This window comes from Gopherus evgoodei, unplaced genomic scaffold (genome assembly GCF_007399415.2).
Source record: "Gopherus evgoodei ecotype Sinaloan lineage unplaced genomic scaffold, rGopEvg1_v1.p scaffold_38_arrow_ctg1, whole genome shotgun sequence".
Classification (NCBI taxonomy): domain Eukaryota; kingdom Metazoa; phylum Chordata; order Testudines; family Testudinidae; genus Gopherus; species Gopherus evgoodei.
The window spans coordinates 1,225,612-1,240,826 of record NW_022060059.1 but is presented as its reverse complement, the minus strand read 5'-3'; the positions used below and the strand labels follow the sequence as shown (position 1 = coordinate 1,240,826).

The following is a 15,215-nucleotide window of genomic DNA, read 5'->3' as shown; positions in this document are numbered from 1 at the left end:
TGGATGTTTCCTACAGTGAATGGTTGTAATCTCTGAGGATCCTAGCCAGGAGGTGCGGAGACTAGCAGCCTGCAGTCAAGCATTAATGATAATAATGGCTGTGTCTCTTTAACTGGGTTTGGTCTACGACACTGTGTGTGTGTGTATGCACGCATGCCAGCATGTGCGTGTGAGACAGCTTGCATCTTTCAGATCCTGCTCTCTGGATACCAGCTCCCAGTTTGTTAGGGAGGAGGGGAAGTATATTTCAGTCCCCTGAGATTGCTGTCTTGCTTGCTTTTTCTTTTTCTTTTTTTTTTTTTTTTGGTGAGACAAATTCTCTCCCACCCTTATTTTACAAAACATCAGAGTGATGGATTCTTCTCTGAAAGACTTGATCTAACAACGCTGTGTGGGAGGATCTAGCTCCCCAGTCCTGTGTCTGACCCCGGCTGGGGGCTGGTGTAGATCAGAGTGGGTGATTTGTTCTGTTTCTTTTCCTGATGCTGTTCTGCACATAAAAGGAGGAGAAGCTCCCGAAGAGGCATGGCATGAACTGGAAGCAGCCGCTGGAGGTAAGGGCTGTATCTCGCTGCAGATCCTTTGGCGTACAAAGCTCCTTATGTCAGTTTGTATTGATGTCCCTAGGAAAACATCCCACCCAGACGGATGCAGCTCGGTGCTACAATGAGAACCAGGGAAGATACAAGGGCTGTAATTATAGCCTGCCTTGATGATCATTGCCTAGTAGAGCTTGGGTTCTATAATGGCAGGCAAGCATCACCTTTCTGGTAGAACTAGGCTCCATTCATTTCCATCCAGTACAGTGCTCTTTGCTCTGCCCCGTGCTGCTTCTCTGACTGGCTGGGGGAAATGCTCTGGTGTCAGCCTCTTTTTTCTCTGCATTGAATAGAAATGGTGGAAGCTGAGTTCCCAGATGCCAGTGGTTTGCGGTTGATTTATTTATTTATTTATTCACTCCACAGACCTGAGGTCAATGCTGTGATTCATGTGGTTGGCAATGTGCTGAATGCTTTGCTTTCTCAGCCCCCCAAAAGCATTTGGGTTAGCATCCTTTGGGGTGGAGTAGCTGGCTGGGCCAGTGGCTCAGAGCATGCTAGCGGGAGGGGGTTTCTCTTGCTCCTCCGCACTGTTCAGGATCATTGTCCATTGTGCTGGTCCCTTCAACCATGCTCTGGCTCTGAATTGATGTGGCAACCCCTCAAGTGGGAGGGGCAGGCGGCATAGCTTGCTGGTTTGAGCATTGGCCTGCTAAACTCAGGGTTGTGAGTTCAATCCCTGAGGGGGCCACTTAGGGATCTGGGGGGAAAAAATGGTCCTGCTAGTGAAGGAAGGGGCCTAGACTTGATGAAGGTCCCTTCCAGTTCTAGGAGATTGGTACATCTCCAGTTATTGTTGTTGTTGTTTTTATTATTATTATTAAAGCCAGTGAACCAGAGAGAGTGGCAGCAAATCAACCTCCTGGCTGGCTGTTATGGACCCCACTACCTCACCCTGCCCACTGGTGTCAGGGAGGAGGAGTGGGAGGTGTGATGGCCGAAGAGAAAGCTGGGCCCAGTGGGAAGGCTGGGGCATTGCTGCTGGCTTTAGACTGGAAGCCAGCTGACTTGTGTAACTTCTGTAGGTGGAACAGGCTTGTCAGGCCATAGAAATTTTGGGAAATCGGTGTCTGTGCAGCTGGCCCATTGAAGCACCAGAAAATTTTGATTGTGGGGAGGGGGCACTGAAACAAACTCTGCGGAGGAGTGTAAGAGCAGAGAGATTGCTCAGGGACTCAGCCCCCTGCCTGGCTGTAGCACACTGAGTCAGAGGCTCACCAACTGGCAGCATGGGAAGATGGAACCTTTCCTTCCTCTACTGCCAGCTGCAGCAGGAGCTTTTATGCCACTGGCCTGGGCATAACTTTTCACACTGAAAGGGTGGTGGAGAGAGGGAGAGAGAAAGAGAAAAACATAAGAATGGCTATATTGGATCAGACCAAAGGTCCATCTAGCCCAGTATCCTGTCTACCAACAGTGGCCAATGCCAAGTGATTCAGAGGGAATGAACACAACATGTAATCATCAAGTGATCCATCCCCTGTCACCCATTCCCAACGTCTGGCCAACAGAAGCAGGGCTGGCTCTAGGATTTTTGCCACCCCAAGCAAAACATTTTTTGCCCCCCTCTTTTTTTGTGCCCCCCTGTCCCCGGCCCTATCCCAACTCCACCCCTTCTGAACCCCTTCCCCAAATCCGCAGCCCCTCTTTCTCCCTGGGCATGCCACATTTCCCCCCCACATTGCTTCCTGAGGGCCCCCCGCGACCTCCTGCCCTAGCTCACCTCTGCTCCACCTGCTCCCCCCAGTGCGCCGCTGCTCTGTTTCTTCCCCTCCCTCTCAGGTGAGGGAGGATGGAGAAGCAGAGCAGCAGCGCATTCAGGGGAGCAGGCAGAGCGGAGGCGAGCTAGGGTGGTGGGGTGCAGGAAGTAACAGAGGGTAGAGGAACCACTCCCTTCTCCAACTCACCTCTGCTCCACCACTGCCGCCTCCCCCAAGCGCCCCACTGCTTGGCTTCTCCTCCCTCCCAAACTTGCTGTGTGAAACAGGTGTTTCACGCGCAGCAAGCCTGAGAGGGAGGGGGGAGAAGCGAAGCGGTGGCGGCGCGCTCAGGGGATCAAGCGGAGGTGGAGCAGAGGTGAGCTGGGGCACTTTTTTCCCATGCCCCAGAGTTGGCATGATTACCGGCACCAGAATGCCACCCCTAGAAATGTGCCACCCCAAGCACCTGCTTGTTTTGCTGGTGCCTGGAGCCAGTCCTGAACAGAGGCCAGGGACAGCATCCTGGCTAATAGCCATTGATGGACCTATCCTCCGTTAATTTATTTAGTTCTTTTTTTGAACCCTGTTATAGTCTTAGCCTTCACAACATCCTCTGGCAAAGAATTCTACAGGTTGACCTTCATCCCCATGGCTGAAAGCCTGAGCCAACCTTTCTTGCTAATTCATCTCTGGACCCTTCCTGTGAGTGCAGCTGGTTACTGCAGATTCATCCCGTTCAAGGTGCTGGGTTTAACCCCCACAGGGATCCCAGTAGCTTGGCCTTTCCACCCATCTCCCCTGTACTCCCTGCTCTTGGAGAGCACATTGCTTTAGATGCATAATTGCAGGTTAGGTGTAGGACAACTCCGCTCTCGGTAACCTCTGGGCAAGCCCAGTCAAACCCAAGTAGTTGCAATTGGTGTAACTAGGTCACTGTGTATGGAGGGGTGTAGTGGGGAGAGCAGAAGTGATTGATAAAGCAGTGGCCTTTTCTGTAACCATCCTACTTCCATAGATCCAGGGCTGCTTAAATTCGATGTCGTGTCTGCTGTGTCTATTTGCTTGAGGCCATCATCCAGGACCATGACATCAGGGACCCTTTCTTCTGGTCCTGACCTAAAGGGAAATCCACCTTCTGGGAGCTCAGGACAGATGCTGAATAGAGCAGGAGCAGCTGAGGCAGGGGGAAGGTAAAAGAGAGGGAAAGATGGAGGGAAGGTGACAGGAAGAGAGAGAATTCTGCTCTCTGGGATGATGTTCACATTGTCCCCACCTGCCCTGTGTCCATGGTGTTTTCAGCCCTGTTATGCCCAGCTCTGCTGTCCCCACTGGAGCCCAACCCTGGACAGCAAAGGTGCAAACCCATTGAAAGGGTCAGGGCTGGAGAAGGAGGCAGGAGACCTGCAGGCACATCGAAAGCAATGTCAGCAGAATGATTGGCAGTGCCAGCAGTGCTATTATAGGGGCATAGGAAAGTCCCTAACAAAAATCAAATGATATGCTGGGAGGTCAGGCAAAACAGCAACATTCTGTTAGGCCCAGGACTGGCTTGTGAGGTTGGGCATGTCTTTCTCAAGCAGGAGCACCAAGACATTTATTCTTCAGTTTGTGCCTCTGATTCCCCTACTCCCTGTATATACCTGATGTAATTGCAGGTTACTCCACTTGGCTCTGATGCTAGAGGCAGGAAATTTGGGTGTGTTGGGCTTGTCTTCACTGCAGTTTGAGTTATAACTCAAGTGTTGCTCCTACCTCCAGTCCTGTCCACACACTAAACCCCTTCACTCAAGTGTGGTTGTCATGGTATAATTCCCCACTCTGACCCTTAGCATCCAAAAGATGGGGTACCAGCATGAATTCCTCTAAGCTTGATTACCAGCTTAGAACCTGTAGCACTGCCACCAACCAGGAATTCCAGTGCCTGGTACACTCTGGTCCCCCCAAAACCTTGCCCGGGGACCCCAAGACCCAGTCCCTCTGAATCTTAGCACAAGGAAAGTAAACCCTTTCCCCCACTGTTGCTTGTCCCAGGCTTCCCCTCCCTGGGTTACCCTGGAAGATTACTGTGATTCAAACTCCTTGAATCTTTAAACAGAGAGGAAAATTCACCTTTCCCCCTCCTTCTCTCTCCCTCTCCCAGACTCTCCCTGAGAGAGAAAGTAATCCTAACACAGAGAGAAATTAACCTTTCTCTCCCCCTTCCCTCCTTTCTCCCCACCAAGTCCCTGGTGAATCCAGACCCCGTCCCCTGGGGTCTCGCACCAGAATAAAAAAACCAGTCAGGTTCTTAAACAAGAAAAGCTTTTAATTAAAAAGAGAAAAACAGTAAAAATTATCTTTGTAAATTTAAGATGGAATATTTTACAGGGTCTTTCAGCTATAGACACTGGGAATACCCTCCCAGCCCAACTATACAAGTACAAATTAAAATCCTTTCAGCAAAATACACATTTGCACTCCTTCCAGCCAAATACACATTTGCAAATAAAGAAAACAAACATAAGCCTAACTCACCTTATCTACCTAGTACTCACTATTCTGAACTTATAAGAGCCTGTATTGGAGAGATTGGAGAGAAACCTAGTTGCACGTCTGGTCCCTCTGAGAAACCAGAGAGAACAACAACCAAAAACTAAGAGCACACCCAAAAACTTCCCTCTCTCAAGATTTGAAAGTATCCTGTCCCCTGATTGGTCCTCTGGTCAGGTGACAGCCAGGCTCACTGAACTTGTTAACCCTTTACAGGCAAAAGAGACATGAAGTAACTCCTGTTCTATTAACCCTTAACTCACTGTTTATGACAGTGGTGATGGCTGGCCCGTCAGGGGCTGTAGCTAAAGCTCATCAGCAGCTAACACAACCACTTTGCAATGTGGCTGCATGATAGTGCCCCTCGAGGAGTGCATGCCCTCCAGTGCCTTCCCAAAGCTCCCCTTCATGTGCCCAGAATGGACACGATTCCACAGAGCAAAGAACTAGGAGGCATGCCCCCAAACTCTTAGCACCACGCGTGTGAGTGCAGGGCCAGGGTGGAGAGTTAGTTTGCACTCGAGCTAGGGTAACTGAAGAGGGTAACTCCAGTGAGCTCGGCAGTGTGACGTGCTCTTTGGGAAGGTCCCGCTAGGAAGGTTGTTGGACTGATACAGTGCTTTGCCCACATGGTTTGCACTCACTTTGATAAGTCCACATGTCTCTAGCCCTCTGTATGATAGTGTATAAGTGCCCCACTCCTTCCCTGCTCTGACATGCACCTGACACAGTCCAGCTCCACAGCTGGTGTACATCAGCCCACAGACTTCCACTGAGTGACACCAGTTTACACTAGTTGAGGACTGGGCCCAGAGAGTTTTAGCGTGTAGGGCCTCACACTTCATCTCAGGCAAATCATGCAAGGGACGAGCCACTTTGCTAGGCTAAGTAAGAGCCAGGATGGAAGCTCTAGTCACACCAGCCTCTCATTGTCATGAACTTGGAAAGTCACTTCTCTCCCACGGCTGGCTATGCTTGGAGCAGTAGAAAGAGCCAGAGTTGGGGCAGTGGGCTGAGAATAGTGCTGGGGTCCAGGAAATCATGAGTTTGAGTTCTAGGCCAGCCACTGATTTGGTGTGGGACATCAGGCAAGTCACTTCATAATAATAATACCGTGCCCATTTGAGGATCTCAGAGCACTTTACAAACAGCAGCAAATCCACCTTCCTGTGATGCTGGTGAGTGGCAGTGAGAAGGGGGGTGACTTGGCCCAAGCACCAATGACAGAATCAGGAACTCAGATCATTTCTTCTGTGCTTTAGCAGATTCCGAACTGTGGAATTGGGGTGATGCTAGCTCCTTTCCACCATGGGTGAGGATTAATCAGTTCATGCTTGTAAAGTCTTTGGATAACCTGAGAGCCAAGTACTATTATTATTTGACTCTAATTGTTATCAGCAGCATCCTGGGTTGTCCCCCACACCCACACACACAGCCATGGGTGCACAGCTAGCTGTACAACATTCTGGTGAAATGTGCATGCAGGTGAGTGAGTGTCTCCCAGACCCATCTCCCAACCACACCCCAGCCCCTGGGGGCACAGTGCATCTACCCAGCGAGAAGTGGAGTGAGCCTGAGGGCTTCTCAAATCAACAGGCAGCTCCAGCAGAGACAGCCTGATCTTTCCGTGCCATCCCAGGGACACACAAACACCCATGTGCTCTGCTGCACTTGGAGCCTGCCAGTGGAAAGCCAGTAATTTTTGGGTCCTGCTCCCCTCAGAGAGGGTGGCACTGAGAGGTGGATTCTGCTGGACTCCAGTGCTGGCATCTGAGTCCCAGGGACGTTTTTCCCTGCTGTGTAGAACCTGGGTTATGAATCCTGGTATTCTAATCCCCACCTTTGTGGGCTCTGCGCTAGCAGATCCCTTGCTTTCCATCTCTACACTGGTGATATTGCATTGTGCTCAAGGCTGGGCAGTTGAGGTCTGGCAGTTGAGTTTCCCAGGGCTTACATGCAGGAATGTGGTGTGTTGGAGAGGATGAGGCAGTATTTCTTTTGGAACCAATGCAGACTCTGCCAGGGCACTGCTGGGACAGGAGGAAATCTTAGAAACTGCAGCAGGGCACTTTCTGCTGGCAAGAGGTGGCAGACCCTGACTGGAGGCTGATTTGAGAGGTCAGCTGATGCTCTTGTCATAGCTCAGACTGCTGGCATTCTAGTTGCCATTGCAAGGCACTGGTGCTGCTGTGGGGAAGCTCTTGCTGCATCCCAGGACCAGACACTGCTGTGTGGAATCTCCTGCTCCTGGCTTCCCAGCTGGGCACACAATGAGCTCTGCTGTGTAGCACTCAGAAGGACTAGCCAAGCTCCCATTCTGGACTGTTGTTGTAAATCTTTGCTCACCCTCAAGGAGGGTGAGGGACATTGCTTTATAGTAGGTGGGAATTTTGTTAGCATCAATTTTTCATTATTTTCTCTCTGACAGCTGGTCCCTTAGTAGTTTGATGGGCTGAAATTTACCCCAACAGTAACTGAAGTCAGAGAAGTTACATCAGGGATGAATTTGGCCTTCTATCTCGAGATTGGCTGTGCTTTCCTTCAGCATCTTGGCCCTCTCACCTCTGACTATAATCCCTGTCGTCTGACTTAGTTGTGGGAAACAATTCATCTTAGTGGGATTCTGTGCCAAGAGAAGAAAAGGGTCTGTGTGAGGGATAGGGTGGACAGGCTGATTCTGCATGGTGATGGTAAATTTGGGGCTAGAATGGCCAGTCCTCCTGTAAGACAGAGAGCTGATTTATGCCAGTGTATCTCTGTTGTTCACATAGGGGGATGCAAGCCCTCGGTGCCTCAATTTCCCCACCAGTAGAATTGGGACAGGGGCTCTGGAACAGTTAACAAATTAATCTTGGCAAAGATATTATCATTATCTATACTGCCATTGCACCTAAATGGTCCCATCCACCAGTGACATGCTGACGTATCTGCAATAGAGAGAGACACATCAAAAAGGAGAGACTTGTCCAGTTGAGCCTGGACTAGAACCCAAGTCTCTGAGATGCCAGTCTAGTGCTTAGCCTCTGGCCCACATGTCTCCTCTTATAGTCTTATTACTGATCCAACTCTTGGCACAGTTCAGTTAATCTACCATGTTCCTCCAATACTCTGAAATGTGTCACCTGTCTGAAGTCATTCACTGCAGACTATCTAGAAATGTCAGCAATATGACAGCTGTGCTCCCCGTTATATTTTGTGAATGTTGCTGTCTTGCTAGAGTACCTGTGGGTGGGCCCCAGTCTGCTGACTTCAGTGCTGGAATCTGTAGCACGGCTGGACTTCTGAATGACTACAGTGAAGAGGTAAACTAGCTTTTTCTCTGGAGATCCACAGCAGATTGGAACTGTTTGAGATATTTGAAGTGGAGGCATAAGAAGGACACAGTTCAAAGAATATCAGGGTTGGAAGACACCTCAGGAGGTCATCTAGTCCAATCCCCTGCTCAGTCTAGGACCAACACCAACTAAATCATCCTAGCCAAGGCTTTGTCAAGCTGGACCTTAAAAACCTCTAAGGATAGAGATTCTACCACCTCCCTAGGTAACCCATTCCGGTACTTCACCACCCTCCTAGTGAAATAGTGTTTCCTAATATCCAGCCTAGACCTCTCCCACTGCAACTTGAGACCATTGCCTTGTTCTGTCATCTGCCACCACTGAGAATAGCCTGGCTCCATCCTCTTTGTTCAGAAATACTGGTATCATTCTGTCCTTTCCACTCCCACTTGGGGGAGGGTGAACATTTTGGGAGCTTGAAATTGGATTCAATTTCCAAATGCAAGGCCAGCACCGCAGCTAGTGTAAATCAGTGTAGCTGGATTGACTTCACAAACATGGACTTCAGTGGAGCTACGCCTCTTTAGGTCAGCTGAGGATCTGGCCTAGAATGTTGTTTCCTCTGTCAAATACAAACATGTTGATTCACTGCAGGTTTCCTCATGAGTTCAAGGCTCCTGGAACTGCTCTCTCTCACGCACACTCTCTGTAGTAGGAAAAAAGCATTGGTTTTGATTTAAAAAGGTCAGGGAAGAAGGATGATTTTGTGGTGACAGGAGACATTAATTCTATTCCTGGTTCTGATATGGATTCCCTGCTCAGTCACTTAACTGAGTTTTTTGCCTTGTTTTTCCCATCTGTAGTATGGGAATAATCCTGCTTCCCCATCTCACAGGAGTGCATGTCTTTGTTCATTAGTGCCTGGGAAAGTTTGTCGAGGTCCACTAGAGGCAGGTGCTGTGTATGTGAAAAGTATTATTATAAAAGGCAAATATAAATTATTGCATGGAATCCACAAGGAGACAGAGAGGTATGTTATACTTTGGTCCAATCAGCCTTGTCAGTGTCCCTCTGATAGGCTAATAAGCCATTTGCTTGCCTTATCCAAAGAAGTAATAGTAGAGGAAAAGGCTGGTGCTGCAGCACTTAGAGGAATGTCAGAGGAAGGGAAAGCCATGGGCATGGGTGTATGTGACTCCCCAAGGCGTGAAGCAGTGGAGGATCAGGCTATGAAGATGCAGTGATTCCCATTAATCTCCAGAAGTTTTATTTACCCATCTGTGGTTTGGGTATTTTGCTGAGCTAAACCAAATCAAGCCACATGGAGTAGCATATTGTAAGGCTTCAAAGAGTGCTTGTAGCTGCCTGCTCTGACTCCGTCCTTTGATCAGGAGACCAGCTTGCGTCTGCCTATGGTAATGGAGCTTTTTGGTTCTAGTGCTGTCTGTGGATTTATTTATTGCTCCCCCTGCCCTGGTGGGAGAAGAAATTGTTTGATCTCCATGGGAAGTGAAAGCGGCAGCCCCTGCTCTGCAAGTAGGCTCCAAGGAACTGGGAAATGCAGAATGTGCTATTTCCGAGGTGACAGGCAGTTCCTATTGAGGCATTCAGAAACCTCAATGATGGGCACAGTAGAAAATGCACTGGTTGGTTGGAAGGTAGGTAGATAGATAGGAAGCAGATGAGAAGACGGCTGGATCTGTACAAAGTGCTGTCTGGCTAGTTTAGACTGACAGTCTGATCAGTTAGCAGTGGAGCGACTCTTTGCAGGTTCTCCTAAAGCCTTTTTAATCACGTGACTTTTATGGCTGCGACGAGGACCAGAAGCAAAGAAGTACTTATTCATGTAAATAATGCCAGGGCCAGAGAATTTCCTCCTAACACCCATGTGTGCATGCACCTTCCTCCCACAGCATGTATGCACACACACACACACAGTGCCTGTACCCGCTGCATGCATACATATACACATCCATCCCTACCCCTTATGCATGCATCCACCTGCATGCAAACACATAGAAACCATGCCCTATCCCATCTTGCTTCTCCCCATGTACACACACTTCCATGGTGCAGAAACCCTTCCACAATCTGTGCCTACACCCACCTCTATGCACACAGACACACCAACCCATACTTCCCTGTGTATATACACACACACTAGAGATGGAGCAGACCGGCAAAGTTCAGATCTGGATCTCCATTTACACAGTGCTTAGGGGTCTGAGTTCACTGACAGACAGACTGAAAACCATACAGGCAGATCAGGAGTGAGAATGAAGGACCAAGTGAACGAGCAACAGGGAGTCAAGTGGAGTGAGGGTGGAGATGGGATAAGGGGATTTTGGGGGCTAGTTTCATACCCTGTGGGAGTGGTTGTGATTTCACTGAAGTCAGTCTCATTCCACACATAGACACCAGGTCTACATTAGAGCTGGCAGAATTATTCACTTCAAGTACATTATCTGTCAAACATCACCTCTTTTTTCCCTGGGTCTTTGCAAATCATCAGCTAGATTTTCTTCTTCATTCTTCAATAGCATTTGCCAACCATTTTGCATGGATGATTTCTGAGCCTACAAAACTGTTTGCTACTCTCATTGTGCTGTTAGAGTCAAGTGGTATCATCTCTGCAACTGGACTGGACATGTGGAATCTTTTTAAATAGGAGAGTGAAGGATCTGAATCATGACTAATGGATAGCGATTACTAATAGCAAATACTTTTGTTTGCCCATGTATGCCCCTGACCCATGTGAATCCCTTTGCTCATATGAGCCATTCCTCAAGAGGCAAGTGAGCCAGAACCCAGCTGGGCAGATCCACATGAACTTGGCTGGTGTTTCTGCAGCACCCCACCAGCACTGGCCAGCCTGATCTAATTGCCGGAGATTTCTCTCTTGATGCTCTGTCCTTTCATAACAACCACTATGGAGAGGGCTCCTAGGGTAGACCTGGGAAGCTGAGTTTTGACTTTACCACTGGGCTGCAGATTAAACCCTTGCTAGTTCCTGGAGTTACCAGTCCCTCCTGGAGCCCTGGGGATTTGCAGAGGATTCTTCTCCATCATGGAGGAGTACAAGGTACCTCTAATGAGCTGGTATCCAGGAGGGAAGAGGATGGACTGAGAAGATCTAGATGGCAGTCACTTGTCCGGTGAAACTATAAAAAAAATCCCCACGAATACAGATGGGGGAGAAGAAAGAGGCGGCTGAATGAATGGACCACTGGGCTTCCTTCTGGAGAGAACAGGACTGTTTGGAATTACCTCCAGTGGGGCACATCGGAAGCCAACTGCCTGTGCCAAATTCTCTGCTGGTGCAAATGGGTGAAGCTCCCATTGTGTTCCCTCCCCTGTGTTCAATAGGCAAAACCCTTGTAGGAGGGTTTTTTAAACTGGAAAGAGAAGGTACTGGGGAAGGTCTTGAAAGGGGGATTACACCAGTCATGGGAACAGGGAGGATGGGACAGAATGGTTTATGGGCAGAAGATAAAGGGAAGGAACTGGACAATCAGTGTAGTCTCACTCTTGAAGGTAGGATATCACATGATCCGAAGTGTCCTCATCACAACACGAGAAGCATGGCAGACTTGAAGGGTGAGCAAGAGGTTTTGGTTAATATGGAAGATCACAGCCTAATGCAAGTGTGACTGGCTGGCTGAGTGGTTACGGGGATGGGGCTAGCTGGTTAATGTGGATGGCTATAATGATAGTGCATTTACAGATCCAAAGGATCTGAGAGTGAGAGAGACACTACCCATGGAGCTCATTTCTTCCACCAGCTATGTGCGGCCCATCTGCAATGAAGCACAACTGTTTAACAGCACATGGCAGTCCCATACAACAGTTTAGGACAGGAAGTGAAGTGGGGTTCCTTGTGGAGTTGAGGGAGATTTTGTAGTCTGGACCTCATTTTTCTATACAGAGGACTGCACTGCTGTCAGCATAGCGCCCCAGCATCACACTGGCATCACCCTTGTTATGCCTATTTTACTAATAGGTAAACAGAGGCACTAAGTTGGTAAGTGACTTGTGCTGGGTCACCTAGTGAGTCAGTTACTTAGAACCTAGGATTTCTGAGTCACACTTCCTTGATCTAACTACTAGACCATGCTATCTCACACTGTAAGCTTAAGGCAGAAAATAGGGTAAGACTGTGGGGAACAAGAAACATGGATTATCTTTTTAAAAAAACTCCCCTCAAATGAGCCATTTGATCTAGTTCGTCTGTGCATTGGGCAAGTGAGGGCTGGTCTACACTGCGGGGGTGGGGTCGATGTAAGATACACAACTTCAGCTACGGGAATAGCGTAGCTGAAGTTGACCTATCTTATTTCAACTTACCTCCCATCCTCATGGTGTGGGATTGATGGCCACAGCTCCCCCGTCGACTCCGCTTCTGCTTCTCACCCTGGTGGAGTTCCAGAGTCGATGGGAGCACGTTCGGGGATCGATTTATTGCATCTAGACGAGATCCCCTGAGTAGTTTGGACGTACCCTTATTTGTGAATGAGGGCGGAGTAGGAACTGCCTTATTTCCAAGGGATGGATTGAGTTTGGAAAATTTGATTTTTTGGCCAGCCAAATTTCTGCAACTAGCTGTATGAGCTACCAGACGTTTTCTGGCCATCGTGCTTTGTCTGGGTATTGTCTACTTTTTATACCCAGCACTCTGAGTCTTGTCAGCTGCCTCTATTACAGTCAGGGGTCCATCTCGCTGTGCCGTTCCTATGATGGTCTGCAGGGTGCCAAGTGCAAAGCAAGCTAAATAGTCCCCAGTGCAACAATCAGTATGTCTCTAGGAGCTCTCCAGACAGCTGGTTAGCAGATGGCTTTGCAGCAGTGGATGCTGAGCCCCAGTACCAGAATAGAGACCCCTGAACTCATAGGACATTCCACTCTGGATTTGGCAGCTTGCTATTATTTGTGCAATAGGCCCAACCCGGACCTTTGTATCCAGAATGCTCTGGAACATTGGGAAGAAGGATCAGATTCAGACCTGATTCTGATTTCAAACTTGGCATCTCAGCTCCACCATCCACTGAAAATATTGGATGTGTTAAAGACTTGGGCCCAGATCCTCAGCTGATGTAAAATCAATACAGCTGTACTAAAGTCAATGGAACTATGTGATTAGCACCAGTGGAGGAGCTAGCCCTTTAGTGAGTCTTTGATATTGTGATTCTTACTAAAGTTTTAAATAGGGTGACTATGCTAGTGGGTGGGGGAAGCTGTACACATGATCTGCCTTGATTTTAGGAAGGTTTTTGACACAGTCCCACATGACATCTCATAAACAAACTAGGGAAATGTGGGCTAGATTAAATTACTATAAGGTGGGTGCACAACTAGTTGAAAGACTGTACTCAAGGAGTAATTACACTGCTCTACAGCCAAAATGCTTCTGAAATAAATGTAGTCCAACTTTACTAATTCTGGGTCACTGAGAATGAAAATGATGCTTAAAATTGTTGATTGGCTCTAGTTTTTAAGATATGCTATTGGGTCAGTATATACAACCCTTGACTTGGGAATGGCGGAGGATAAGTGAGTTATAAAGGGAAGGGATCTCAATTTAAACCAGAAATGATAAAATACATCTTTGACTGGATCTATGAATAAATCTATGACTGGGTTTGGACAGTACTTGCTTTTTAGGCAAAACAATGAATGATGCAATCTGAAGCTGGTATTGCGTCATACATGATATTAATTGCATCATGTTATTCCTAGAAGTCATGGATAATGCAATCATAATGAAGCTTACATCACTCTGCTGAACAAATTGCCCTACATCAGCTCTAGAAATCATACAGTGTCGTGCTCTCTTATTTGTCAGTGTTTGATTTTGAAAAGGAACACATTTCTGTTTAGCCAAAGTGAGCAGAGATGCCTCGTACTTGCATGAACAGTGCAGATAACTTCTGCTATGTTTGTGGTGAAGTGACTTTTGCATCACAAAAGCGCAATATAACCACTATGGTTAAGAAAGCCTATCACCTTTATTTTGGCTGCAAACTTGGAGATCAGGACAAGAGGTGGGCCCCACACATATGCTGCAACACTTGTGCAACAAATCTTGGCCAGTGGTTGAACAGGAAAAGGAAATCTATGCCTTTTGCAGAGCCAATGATTTGGAGAGAGCCAACAGATCATACCAGCAATTGTTACTTCTGCATGGTGCCTCCAGTTGGGAAAGGTGTATCAAAGAAGAAAAAGTGGACTGTGCATTATCCAAACATTCCATCAGCTATACGCCCAGTATCCCACAGAGAAGGACTGCCGGTTCCTGAGGCACCAGAATCATTCTCACTTGAGTCAGACGAGGAAGAGGAAGAGGATGAAACTTCTGGTCCTGAACCATCAATGTCACAGGACCCACATTTTCTCCCATCCTCCTCCTCTGAACCACACCTCATAACACAAGGTGGACTGAATGACCTTGTCAGGGATTTGGAACTACCCAAGAGTATGGCAGAGCTGTTGGGCTCCAGACTACAGCAGTGGAATCTCCTGGCAGGCTATCAGGGCAAATGGAGCCCATCAATGCTTGCAGACTATTGCTGGACAGTGACAAGAGATGCTCCATTTAATGAATACAAGAGACAAGCCAAGAAGCGCCGAGTAGACACTGAATAGGACTAAACTATGTACATAATAGTTTTTTGCCTTTTTGTTTCATAATAAATTTTATTTATATAACCCTTTTGCTGATTTTTAAAGTGTTACATAAACAGGACAGGTGAAATATTATCATGTAAAGCAACCATAAACACATGAAAAGACCTAGGTTTACAATTTATGATTAAAACTCTATCTACACAATATACATAGACATAAAATGTAAAAACTTAAATATCTTAGAAACAGTAGCCAATCAGTTGTTTTAATTGTCATATTTGAATTCAGCACATCAAAATACATAATAAATATCACATTTTATCTCTGAATCAGATGACTTCTCAAAAATTGTAGACCAGTGTTATCCATGCTTTGCTCTCAAACTAGGGGGATGTATCTAGTGGGGTCCCACACAGGTCAGTCCTGGGTCTGCTACTATTCAATATTTTCATAAATGATTTGGGTAATGGAGTGGAGAGTAGGCTTATAAA

The 15,215-nt window shown here is 47.5% G+C and overlaps 1 protein-coding gene across 2 annotated transcripts in view; it reads left to right on the top strand.

Annotated features, from left to right (window-relative positions):
- The first annotated feature begins 208 nt into the window (after nt 1-208).
- FBXL16 (F-box and leucine rich repeat protein 16) overlaps nt 209-15,215 on the top strand; it is a 93,084-nt gene continuing 78,077 nt past the window's right edge. For both annotated transcript variants that reach the window (XM_030545663.1, XM_030545664.1), the window contains exon 1: nt 209-554. The gene's annotated coding sequence lies outside the window, so the exon portion shown is untranslated. The remainder of the gene's footprint in view (nt 555-15,215) is intronic.